The sequence below is a fragment of the Hibiscus syriacus genome, unplaced genomic scaffold (genome assembly GCF_006381635.1).
Source record: "Hibiscus syriacus cultivar Baekdansim isolate YM2019G1 unplaced genomic scaffold, ASM638163v2 tig00003398_pilon, whole genome shotgun sequence".
NCBI classification, from domain to species: domain Eukaryota; kingdom Viridiplantae; phylum Streptophyta; class Magnoliopsida; order Malvales; family Malvaceae; genus Hibiscus; species Hibiscus syriacus.
In genome coordinates this window covers 1,318,666-1,331,735 of record NW_024061969.1, presented here as the reverse complement: position 1 = coordinate 1,331,735, position 13,070 = coordinate 1,318,666, and the positions used below count along the sequence as shown (strand labels likewise).

At 34.3% G+C, this 13,070-nt stretch overlaps 1 pseudogene; it reads right to left on the bottom strand.

Moving 5' to 3' along the window:
• Positions 1 to 483: 483 nt before the first annotated feature.
• On the bottom strand, positions 484 to 7,871 carry LOC120176093 (annotated as a pseudogene).
• Positions 7,872 to 13,070: the final 5,199 nt, after the last annotated feature.

Sequence of the window (13,070 nt, the reverse complement as noted above, 5' to 3'; positions counted from 1 at the left end):
ATAGTATTTTTAATAAAAAAATTTACGTTAAAATTTATTATTTAAATTTCATTATTATATGATTCAAAAAGTTTATAATGCAACTAGCTTAGTCAGAGAACTCTCATGATATAATAAAATTTAACTAAATTAAAGTTTACGTGCCCATATAATTATGATTTTATATACCTTTGTGCAATTATCTTGCATTTGTCCCTCGCACACAAAAGTTTTTCCTCATTTGCTCGTGATTTTTATCGTTTAAGATTTTTAATTTATGTGTTTTGTTTATAATTTTTTAATCTCCATTTATCATACCGAACCACTATCAATATATAAAGATTACTTGATTTGATCAAAATAATGATAATATTGAAATATAATATTTCATTTTTAGATCACAACACTAGGGCAAACGCAAACTTTTAATCCTCTTTTCTTTTCTGCAACCAGTTAATCCTACTCTAAATTGTTGTTTTGGTAAATGCCATGCTCTCGTTTAACCTACTTGTCTATCACCTCAATGAGTGTTGGCTTATAATCACTAGGAGCTACAAAGCCATGGAGGTTCATCACAGTTGCAGCCATGTTGGCGAGTCCATCGTCCATAACATCGTTCCAGAACCTAACATCGGCTTTCAATCCCCGACCTCCTACTACAATAGACACCTAATTCACAATTTTCAAAATATGCATCACCAAATTGAATTCAACTTTACACCCATAAAACAAGAAGAAAGATGTTGGAACTTACAGGGTGACAAGTATGAGAGGTGAGTATTTGGAGCTCCCCATTTTTATCATATAGAGGTTCCCCAAACTTACTCCTCTTCACCATGTCCTCCGCGTTGCCATGGTCAGTGGTTACCACAAATATTCCACCAACTCGCTCTATGGCATCAAGTATCATCTGCAGCCCAACAGAGTAAGAAAAACTCTACTAAAAGTTCCGAGTAATGATGAAAGATTGAACTAGATTTATCACACCATAAGAGCTTCATCGACAGCCTTGCATCCCACAATTGTAGCCTGGATATCTCCTATATGTCCCACTATGTCACCATTTGGTATGTTCACAAGTACATGGTCGAATTTTTGGCTCAAAATCGCATCTTTAGCCTTCTCTGTGATCTCCAATGCCTTCATCTTTGGTTTATGTTGAATGTAATGCCAATATCACTAGGAATTTCCACATATTTGTTATGGAATGAGAGAAATAGAGTAGGATTCGAAAAAAGAAGGGAATTTAGAGAAGAAAATAGTCATTCATTCATTGCATAAGGAATTTTTAGAATCAATGAGGTAATTATTTAGTTATATTAGCCATACAATTCATGACTGCTATCCATGTTTCATAACAACTAAATAACATAATGATTCTTCTCTTTCATTTCTTCTTCAGGTACTGGGTTGTTGGGTTTGGGCTGCTCCAATAGACACTTACTTTGTCTGGTCTGTTCCACTGTTGTGGTAAGTTTCCCCGTGCATCTCACGTGATTTAATTCCCAATTCCTATCTTCAATCCCTAACCCTCGATCCTTATTTCCCAATTATTCTTCGATACTTCCTCGTCCCTCTTCTTCTTCAACGATAACAATACCCAACCCTCGAGATGACCCTTTTCCCCAAGGATCGAACGCAGGAAACTATCCCTTGAGAGTCGAATAATCCTCCCAAGTGTCATTCTCTTCAACGAGATTCTCTCAGCGAACCAAAATTTGAGTCACAAGTTTGCCGTTTCTGTTTACGATTCTTCTTGCCATAATCTTTAAAGGTTTGATTTGTAACATTCTGTCTTCATCTACTGTAGAAGGGTTGGTGATAGCAGTCGTTGAATCACCGATGAACTTCTTTAAAAGGCTCACATAGAATACGGGATGCAATCGAGAGGATTCTGGTAACTCCAATTGATATGCTACTATTCTAATTTTTTCCAAAATTCGATAAGACCCATAATATTTTGATGCTAACTTCAAGTTCTTTCGTAGGGTAATGGATGTCTTCCTGTAGGGATGCAATTTAAAGTAAATCATACCCCAAACCTAAAAAACCCTTTCAGTTATATTTTTATCCTGTTGTTGCTTCATTCGATTACTTGCCATGTGTATTTGAGTTTTAAGTATCTGTCTTGTAGCCTCTCTACTGTTCATAATCTCTGTAATTGATTGTACTGTAGAATTTGTAGGCCAAACCATAATAGGTTATTTGTACCCATATAAGGACTGAAATGGAGTTAACTTTAGGGCAGTATGATAAGTTGTATTATACCACCATTCTGCATGTGGTAGCCACTTAGCCCATTTCTTAGGTTGATAGAAACAAAGCCTTATGAAATATTGCTCCAAACACTGGTTAACTCTCTCTGTTTGTCCATCTGTTTCTGGATGGTAAGTAGTGTTGAACAGTGTTTTGGTTCCTAACTGCTTCATTAATTCCTTCCAAAAAATACTTGTGAAGGTCTTATCCCTGTAAGAAATGGCCATTTTAGGCTATCCATGTACTTGTACACATTGTCTAAGTAGAACTTAGATATCTCTGCTGCAGAATAGGGGTGAACTAAAGGTAGAAAATCACTGTACTTGGTAAATTTATCCACAATGACCAAAATACATTTTTTCTTGAGTGAAGTAGGTAAACCTTCAATGAAATCCATAGTAATTATCTCCCAAGCTTGGTTAGGAATAGGAAATGGTTGTAGTAATCTAGGCTTTGCTAAATGTTCCACCTTAGTTTGCTGGCAAGTCTTACAGCATCTAACATAAGTAGCAACCATAGCTTTAAGATTTGACCAATAAAAATTGGACCTAATCCTATAATATGTAGCCTGTGCATCTGAATGTCCTCCCTGAGGAGAGTCATGTAAAGACTGTATAATATGCAATCTAAGGCTTCCAGTAGCTCCAATATAAACTCTCCCATTATATCTAAGAACAACCCTAGAATACTTCCATTTACTGTTAGCAACAGGACTAACAGTCAGAATTGAAATCCAATTCTGAGCTAAGGAATCACCCTTATAACTTTCTTCAATCTCCTGAACCCAACTAGGTATCAAAACTATTACTTCCATAGTCAAACATTGAGTTTAATCCTCCCATCTTCTAGATAAGGCATCGGCAACTTCATTTGATTTCCCCTTTCTATACTAAATAGTATAGTTTAATCCCAACAACTTTGTCAACCCTTTCTTTTGAATAGTAGTAGTCAACTTTTGTTCTAATAAAAACTTTAAGGGCTCATGGTTAGTCTTAATAACAAATGGTCAATTCTCCAAATAATGCCTCCATTCAAGATATTCTCTTTTATAAATAGATAATGTTGAGTGTCTAGGGCTTACAGCTTTACTCAAATAAGCAATAGGTCTTCATTCTTGGGAAAGAACAACCCCTATACCTCCAGAACTAGCATTTGTTTCCATATAAAATGTCTTAGAAAAATCTGGCAATGTTAAAACTGGAACAAAACACATAGCTTTCTTAAGATCTTCAAAAGTAGTGTAAGCAATAAAATTCCAATGAAATCCATCCTTATTTAACATCTGTGTCAATGGTGTGCTAATAATGCCATAATTTCTGATAAATCTCCTGTAGTATCCTGTTAGACCTTGAAACCCTCTAAGAGATTTAATGGTTTTAGGCTGAGGCCAAGTCTACATAACTTCAACCTTTCTAGGATCAGTAGACACCCCTGTAGCAGAAATAATATGACCAAGATATTCCACCTTAGTCTTAAACTCATAATGCCCTTGATGAGTTCTAAAGGTTGTCTTGTAAATATCTTATGGTTTAATTCTAATCTGCCAATAACCTGACCTCAAATCAATCTTTGAAAAATAAACTGCCCCATGTAACTTATCCAATAAATCTTCCACTATAGAAATAGGAAATTTATCTTTGATGATCAAACTGTTTAGATTTCTGTAATCCAAACAAAATCTGCAAGTGCCATCCTTCTTTTTAATAAGAAGGTAGGGAGAGGCAAAAGGGCTCCTGGTAGGTTGAATAATAGAAGAAGAAAGCATTGTAGCTATCTGTTTTTCAACCTCATCTTTCTGATTGTGAGGAAATCTATAAGGCCTTAGATTAATAGGTGTGATATTAGGTTCAAGTGGAATTGCATGGTCATGTGTCCTCTGAGGAGGTAGCCCTTCAGGTTTAGCAAAAACTGAGTTGTATTTCTCCAATACATATTGCAGTTCCATAGGAATAGAAGGAGAATTTCCAGCCATAGTCAATAGGATAATATGCCCCATAATATCATAATCCCCTGCAGTCATTTTAAGTAAAGTAGCCCCTGATATTTGATGTAGTTCAGTTGAGGGTTGTTGCCCTTGAATACAAATCTGTTCCCCTTGATGGTCAAAACTTAAAGTCATATTATTGAAGTCCATCAAATTGGACTGAATAACTTCATCCAATCAACTCCTAAGACCATGTCACTTCCTCCTAATTTAAGTAGCCTAAAATCATGTAAAAAAGTATGGCCTTGCATTTTCCATTCTACCTTGTTACATCTAGCAGAACTGAATAACTGTTGGCCATTAGCCACAATGATGACCAAAAGATAAGGAGTATTAATCTGTATGCCAGCATTAGCCCATTTAAGAGTTAAGAAACTGTGTGTACTGCCACTATCAATTAGGATATTCAATGGTATTCCTTAAATAGTGCCCTGGATTCTTAATGTATTATGGCCAATGCAGCCAGTAATAGCATTCATAGAAATTTCCAGATTCTCATCTTCTTGTTGTTGAGATTGCTCTACATCAGTAGGAAAAACTTCTAACGGAGAAGTGTCAACTTCTTCAGTAATTATATTCAACTGCCTGGTCTTACACTGATGACCAGGTAGATATTTCTCTCCACACTTGAAACAGAGACTATTTTGCCTTCTATAATCCATGAGATTTTTTTTGTATTTGGTATTGAAGTAGGCTTTGTAGTTACTGGCAGTACAGTTGTCTTAGATGAAGATATAGGATTTGGGTAGGGTAGAAGTTTAAAAGAAGGCCTAAATCTTGTATATTCAAACTCCACTGACAGTTCATAGAGCTTGACTTGTTTACATGCTTTAGACAAGCTCTTAAGGTCTAAGGCCTTGACCCTATGCTTAATATCATCTCTGAGTCCACTAATAAAAAGTGACATAAAAAATTCCTCAGTCAAAGTAGGATTCTGCAAAAGTATATGAGGTTGTAACTCCACAAACTTCTCCTGATAATCCTCTACAGACCCCTTCTGGGTCAATTTAGTAAACTCCTCTACAATATCAGAAAAAGATATGTCACTGGATCTCTGTAAGATATCAACTTCTAATTCATGCCATGTTACATGATGTTTTTGCATTATATATCCATCAAACCATATTTCTGCCTTACCTGTTAAGTACATAGTAGCTACCTCTACTATTTGCTCAACAAGAACACTACAAATAGAGAAATATTTCAGGCATTTCTGAATACATACCCTAGGATTAACCCCTTCAAAGAATGGCAGTTCTATCTTAGGTCTGTGCCACATAGTCCCTGAACTGCTAAATGAACCCCCTGGCCCTTTTTTCAGCTTCCAGTACCAACATAATAGGTCTAGAGTCATTGTTTTCATCCATTTGATTTTCAGACCTAGAACTGTTCTTAAGAGCTAAACAAGCATCAGGTTTAGTCCTTAATATCCCAGGTTTATCTGTTTTATAAGTAAATCTAGACTTGTCATTCACCAAAATTACCAAAATAGGACTCTTCTCCTTATTTTTAGAAGTATCAAGAGATTGTACCTGTTCACCAGCAGAATGCTCTTGCTCACCAGTTCTTCCTGTCAAAATCTTCAATAATTCCTCCATATAACCTTGACTAGTAGCCATTCTAGACTCCAATGTAGTGATTCTATTCTCCTAATTTTCCCACCATTGGATTAGTTTCATCTTAGCCCTGTTTCACCAACACAGCTAGATCTCAATCTATTTTTGTATCATAGATAAATCAGTTTCCGCCATAGTTTGGTTCTTATTTGGCATGCCCACTAAACATTTGGACATAATCGAAGCTCTGAATACCAATTTGTTATGGAATGAGAGAAATAGAGTAGGATTTGAGAAAAGAATGAGAGAATTTAGAGAAGAAAATAGTCATTCATTCATTGCATAAGGAATTTTTACAATCAAGGTAGGTAATTATTTAGTTACATTAGCCATACAATTCATGCCAGCTGTCCATGTTTCATAACAACTAAATAACAGAATGATTCTTCTCTTTCATTTTTTCTTCAGGTACTGGGCCGTTGGGATTGGGCTACTCCAACACACACTTACTTTGCCTATCCTGCTCCACTGCTATGGTAAGTTTCCCCGTGCATCTCACGTGATTTAATTCCCAATTCCTATCTTTAATCCCTAACCCTTGATCCTTATTTCCCAATTGTTCTTCGATACTTCCTCGTCCCTCTTCTTCTCCAACCATAACAATATTCTTCCAATTCACGGTTGAAATAGCCAGAGCAATTTCCATTCCAGAAGAAAGTGACATGACCAAATCTGACACTCTCACTGTTGATACAGGAACACTTCTTTGTTAAAGTGAGAAACATCAGAGTCATGGATTATAATGACTTGCTCTAAAAATACCTGCAGGCAAAAAATTGGATACCGTTGTGCACTAAATATTCACCGGATGTTCTATTAATAAAGGGAGGAGAAACATGCGAGTGACTTAGAAGTTTCAACTTGCCATCGTACTAAAGTATACTCGCATATCAGATTTTAGGGCATCGTAAATGATCGAATTTGTCAAAATCTTGGTATTTTTGGGCCTTAGCCAGCATAACCATTTGATCTGCAAGGAAGTTGAAAGTAACAATAGCATCACCATTTACAATTGGACCGACAACCTTGTTGTTCTCATCAACAACAACAAAGGGAGGTAACTACTGATCATTTGCATTTCCCCTCAGTTTCTTTATAGCTTCAACAACATTTGTGAACTTGTGTGAGGCTTCACCCAGAACTTGAGCATCGCATCCTCTTTTCACAATATCCCAATCATTCTGCAAAAGATCATCTCATAAGAGTGAATAAACACCTCGAGTCAAGGGGTGAAAAAGGTGAATAAAAAATCGATTTCTCACCTCGTAACGGTCCATTGCGACATACATGCGACCCTCACCCTCACCAGAAGCAATCCGAGCATCAACACCTTTCTCACATAAATTTGCAAGGTTATTCTCAAGAGTCTCCACAAAGCCTAAACTTGAACCATCTGCAACATCATGACCAACCGTGAGAATGTGAACTCGAATCCTTTTAGCACCATGCTCACTAGCTCCCTTCAGTAACAACTGCATACATTTTGGAAATGAATTATCATGAACATCCAAAAGGTAGGAGCCTGTCCTGAATCACCAAAATTACCTATAACTGATCAAGTCAGAAGTGAACACCTCCATCACCAAGTAATCCGATCAGGTGCAGAGTTCCTTTTTCAAAAAAATCACTTATATACTTGAATCCTTCTCCCTCGTAAATTTTACTACAGGAAAGAGCAAGATCAACAAGCTTAGCCCTGCAGTTACAAATGAATACTATTTGCATTAATAGGGACAATTTCGGTTTGCATGCACACGCATACAAAAAAGTGAGTAAAATCGAGAAATGAAGCATACCCTTGAGCGAAAATAAATCCAACACCAAGCGCATTGTGACCAACTTCACTGTTTCCCATGTCATCGTCCGTTGGAAGCCCTATAGCGGTTCCATGAGCCCTGATTAATCTCCATTTTTCGGGGGCACCCTGGCAACATGATCAGTTCAATTCAAATTATTGCATACATGATTCTTTTATGAAACAAAAACACTGTAATAACGTCCAAATGGTAATCTACATTCCTCTGCTGCACGTACATGCGTTGTCAATTGTTAATAAAGATTCTAAGCATATACTATTTTATAATCACTCTAGACTAATAAAAAAATTAAAAGAGATATATGATTCGTACGTTATGGCATTATGGCATACATGATTCTTTTATGAAACAAAAATAATGTATCCTAAGTTCCCAACCCATATATATATGTATATATATGAACGCTAATAATATTTATTTATCCTAGTAAAATATATTAAAAATAATTTAATTAAAATTATTAGTATACCAATAAAACCAAATTACTATTATAACCTTATGAATCTACACTTTTATTTTATACTTTAATTTTGCTTACTTTATCAATTAAGTTAAATAACACCATATTGAATTAGACACCTCAAAAATATAAAATTCTATCATACTCAATCTAGAAGTAAAAATAATTACGTTAGTAAAATTTATTAAAATTTAAAATAATTATTTATTAATATAAAATAAATTAGTATCATTAATTTTTTTCATAAAAATAATTGAATTTTTAATGGGGATGGATTGAGGAGAACGAACACCTTAAAAATTTTAAATTCATTATTTTCTATCGGTAATCTATTTTCATCCCCTTTCCATTCTTAATCTAAAATTTTAGATGTTCATCCCATAATATAAATTTTGAGGTTAATGTTAATATAAAAATATTAGAACATTAATAATTTCTTTGTCCCATTAAAACTGTCATTTATTGACTTTTCAGAAGTCAAATTTACTAAACTATAAGCACAAATAATTTATTTTGTCACGACAATTAAATTCTTTTTACCGCAACATCTCCATTTGTTATCACATCACACCATCATTCCATCCCGAACAACATACATTTCATTTTGTTTCAGTATTATCATTGGTACATACCATCACACTAACTCTACCTAGATAATGTAGTTCTTTGCTTTGGTTAAACTAATAATTTCCATCAATCCTTGTAGAGACGATACTCACTTATCACTTTATTACTTATTGCGATTGTGTATACTTGCACAATATTTGCATATAATTTTATATTACTCACAACACGCAACAAGAAACCTCACGAATACTCATTTCTTAAAATTGGCTACACTGTAGAATCGAACTGATCACCTTGATAACCATATTTGGAAAGATCATAAGGAGACGAATATGTATTTAAATAGTATTTATTTACTTCTCGTATGGTAATAATATTAGGGATGGTCGACCTACTTAGGTCATACTCTAAAAACATAAGGGGCGTTACAACATTTTAAGCTTCAACGTTATCTTCATAAGTTATCCAAAGGAATTTACTTCATCCAAGTCATGAGGATATTTATATCATTCTGGTATTCGAGGTAGATTTATTCAATCTAGAGCATAAGGGTATTTAGTCATTCCAGGTCATGGGGGTATTTTATGTTATTTCATACTTGGTATTTTAGTCCTTTCAATCCGTCCAGTCTTTCCATTTAATTCAAACTTGTCATTAATTTCAATTATTTCAAATAATTCTGAAAATAAGATTACTTTCGATGAGTTAGCCTTCAGGTGTATGCTCATAAATCAGAAATGTTGGGTCTAGTGCCTTCTCAGAGGTTATGAATTATTTATTAGTAATCTTCCGTACAAAATAATAACTTAATAGTTAAATCAGAAATTTATCAGATTAGATATGAATTCTCAAGTACTTTCTCAATCAGGGTCAATCCGAGCTATTTTTACTTCTCAAGGGTAATTATATAATTTCTTATCTAGGTATTTTCGGTATTTCAATTTTTAACAAGAGTAATCAAATTTTAAGGGTTATGAGGCTAAACACTTCACTGGTTAATCACGGAACTTAGAATTTTTCCTTATAAATTTTCTAATTTCTAATACGAGCCATTAGATTCTTATTCAGTTACTAACTTTTTATCACATTCGAATCGATTTTAGAAATTATTAACTATACAGATGAGATGAGACATATCCATGCATGTAGCAATACCAATATGTATCGTAAAGCATACATATGGTAGTAAAGTATTACCTCGATTATTGAGCTACACCAGTTAAACATTCAAACTCTATTCGATCTCTCTCAAACTTGAATCCAACATCCAATAATATCTCAGGTACATATAAACAAAAACTACATCATAAACAGAGCTTAATTACAAAACCAAATTGAATCGAAAGATTAATTGGTAAAAAAATAGCTTACCAGATTCGAATTTGGAGAAACATACCTCAAAAACGGACTCAGCACGTCAAAAAAATCAAGATAGGTATTCCTGGGAAAATTCAATGGCCGATCAACGACGGTCAATGCCTAGTCAATTACTCGATGTGGCTCAGCACGACTTAGCTCGATTCAAATAGCTCGGTCCAAACCAGCCCAACTGGTTCAGGTCTATTCAACCGGTCAATAAACCCCCTGGATAAGAGACGATGCCCACGCACAGGGAGCGACGCCTGTGGTGGCTCCCTTCGTCAAACGTAATGAAAATTTCCAGATCGATAGATCATTGGCTCAGGAGTCTCATGCAAGCATTGTTTTATGACGGTGAGCAATGAAAGAAATTGAAAGAAAGCTTTTTTAAATGATCGAAATCCTCTATTCGATTTGTTTCACCACGACAGCGATGGTGACACCACCATAATCTGAAGAAGCGGAACAATTAGATGATTGAATTGGTGTGGGAAGAGAGGCTTATTGGTGGTTGGACTGTGATGAAATGACAAACAACAATGGTGGCTATTTGGGTTTTTTGTCATACTATCAAGTGGCGACTTACAACGAACGACGTCATTGTTCGGTGCCATGGTGCTCGAGTTCTTGTCATCGGTTTAAGATAATTCAAACGAGGGTGCAATGGAGTTTAACTTGTTACCTCAGCTGGTCGATTCTATCTTCTCTCTTTAGTGGGTAGACTATCTCTTGATGCTACTCGATATAAGTAGAGCATCTTTGAAATTCTACCTAACCCAACAAAAGTTATTCCTATGGCATTGTTTTTCGAGAACCTTCTGAACGATCTGTTATTTAGGGATCAATACCTTTGAATGATATGTCACGTTCATGCAAAAATGCAATAAGACCAGACAAAAGGAAATAAATATTAGTAGAAACAAGACAAAAAAAATCAAGTCAGTTGAAATGATTAGTCAAAGAAATGTAATCTTACCAAAAATAATTAAATATGACTCAAAGTTGAGACTGAAAAATAAATCATCTAAAGAAAATTAATAGTCCTAATCGCATGCGTTCTAGTTCTCCTATGCTATCCACATGGATCTAGGGGGTAGGCTTACTAAATTCTCTATATGAGGTTGGTTTCTAGAAACGGATTCCCAAGCCATCATTACAACCTGTTAAGGTTTACCCCCATTTTGGCCTATTACAGAATTAAGAATCAGGTTCAGCTCAGGGGATCACACCACTAAAAGTGTACCTCAAATCTGATATTCGGGTACACAACTTAGGATGCTTTCCAGAGATACTTTATCAAACCCACATAAGGAAGCCTAATGCTCCTTGTGAGGTGTGACGTTTCTCCCTACTTAGGTAAACTAGGTTGGAGCTTGGGTTTAGAGCTATGATATGAAACAATCCTAAATATTCACAGAAGTGTAAGCATTAATTAGAGAGAAAATATTTTTTCTTTTCAAATAACATAATGAATTGTAAATTAAAACAAGATCGAACTCGTAATTTCTCAAAATCCTAAATATAGGGTAACCAACTCGTGGCTCGACTCTCAAGTTGTTTTAAAAAAAATCCCCAGTAGAGTCGCCAAGCTGTTGACACATTTTTTCACCTGGACAGGGAAAGACTGATACCAACTTGGGGGTTTTCTCTTTGAAAAGAATTTTCAAAATGTGAGGAGTCGCCACCAATCATTTAAGGTGTGATTGGGATGCCATGAAAATCAGGAGATTTTAATAAAACATTTTATTTTTATCAAAATACCAAGTTTTAAAGCCTACAAAAATATAGAAATCGGGTTTGGGAGTCAGTTACGTGAGGGGAGGGATTAACACCCCACAAGCGCCAAAAAATTGGTACCTAGTTGATTACACTATATTTGAAATAAGAAATTTTGAGTTCGATCTTTATTTATTTTGAAAATCATTACGGATGCAAAGTTCAAAAGGGTATTCGTTTATTGAGACCAATAGCATTCGCTCCCAAGCGTAAATGCAAGAGATCAAATATTGTGCCTAATAACCGAATATTGCCTCGTTTTTATAAACTCTTGGCCTAATCTTTGAAAATGATGTCGACCTCCCCTGTGCATACTTGCGGGAGAGGTACCATTAATTCCCTAATAGGTGAACATTGTCGTAGGTTTAAAAATAAAATTCGATCAAACAAATTTTATTTAATCATAATTAAGCTAAGGTAAAGTAAAGGCTTTTTCTAGCTTAAGGCATCAAATTATGAAATTAAAGGAACCAAGATGCTCAAACCTAATATTTTAGGCTCTAATATTAACCTAATTCGAGTTTAAACCAATTGTTGAATCAAATAACTGATATGATCCCTCGAGCATTTACGTGAGGGAAGACTCTAATTATCCCCTAAATTAAAAGACTATTTTGAAATCTAATCTAAAATGGAGGCTCTATTTAACCTATTTAATTATGTCAAAATTAAAACATTAATCGAAGTTCAAGGACTAAAAATGTCAAGTTCTAAAAATATTGATCTCTAAAAGATTTAAAAGTTTTAGGACCTAAATTGATAAATTCTAAAGATGACGGGCTAATTAAAACCTAATTTTTATCTAAATTATTAAACATAAAGTATTTTTATAAAATATTAATTATTAATAAATTTTAAAATTTGAGCAATTGATTCGAGTAATCGAAAATCATATGCGAAATCTCGACTCGAATTTCTCCCTAACTAAACTAGAGTGTCGTCCTAATTTCTAAATTCGATTCGAATGTTAATCTAATCTAAGAACTAAGTCTAAAGATTTAAACTATGAAATAACTAACTATTTAAACAATTTAATTAAAATAAATTAAAATAAATAATACAAATAAAAATAGTAAAAACATAGAGAAATAAGAACCTAATTGCATAAAATAAAATAATAGTGATTAAAATGTAATAAAATAAAAGTTAATAGTTAAATAAGAAATAAATAGTAACCAAATTGAAAATTTTGAAATAATAAAAGCTAAATCAGAAATTAAAAGTGACTAAATTGCAATAAAACAAAAAAATAATGA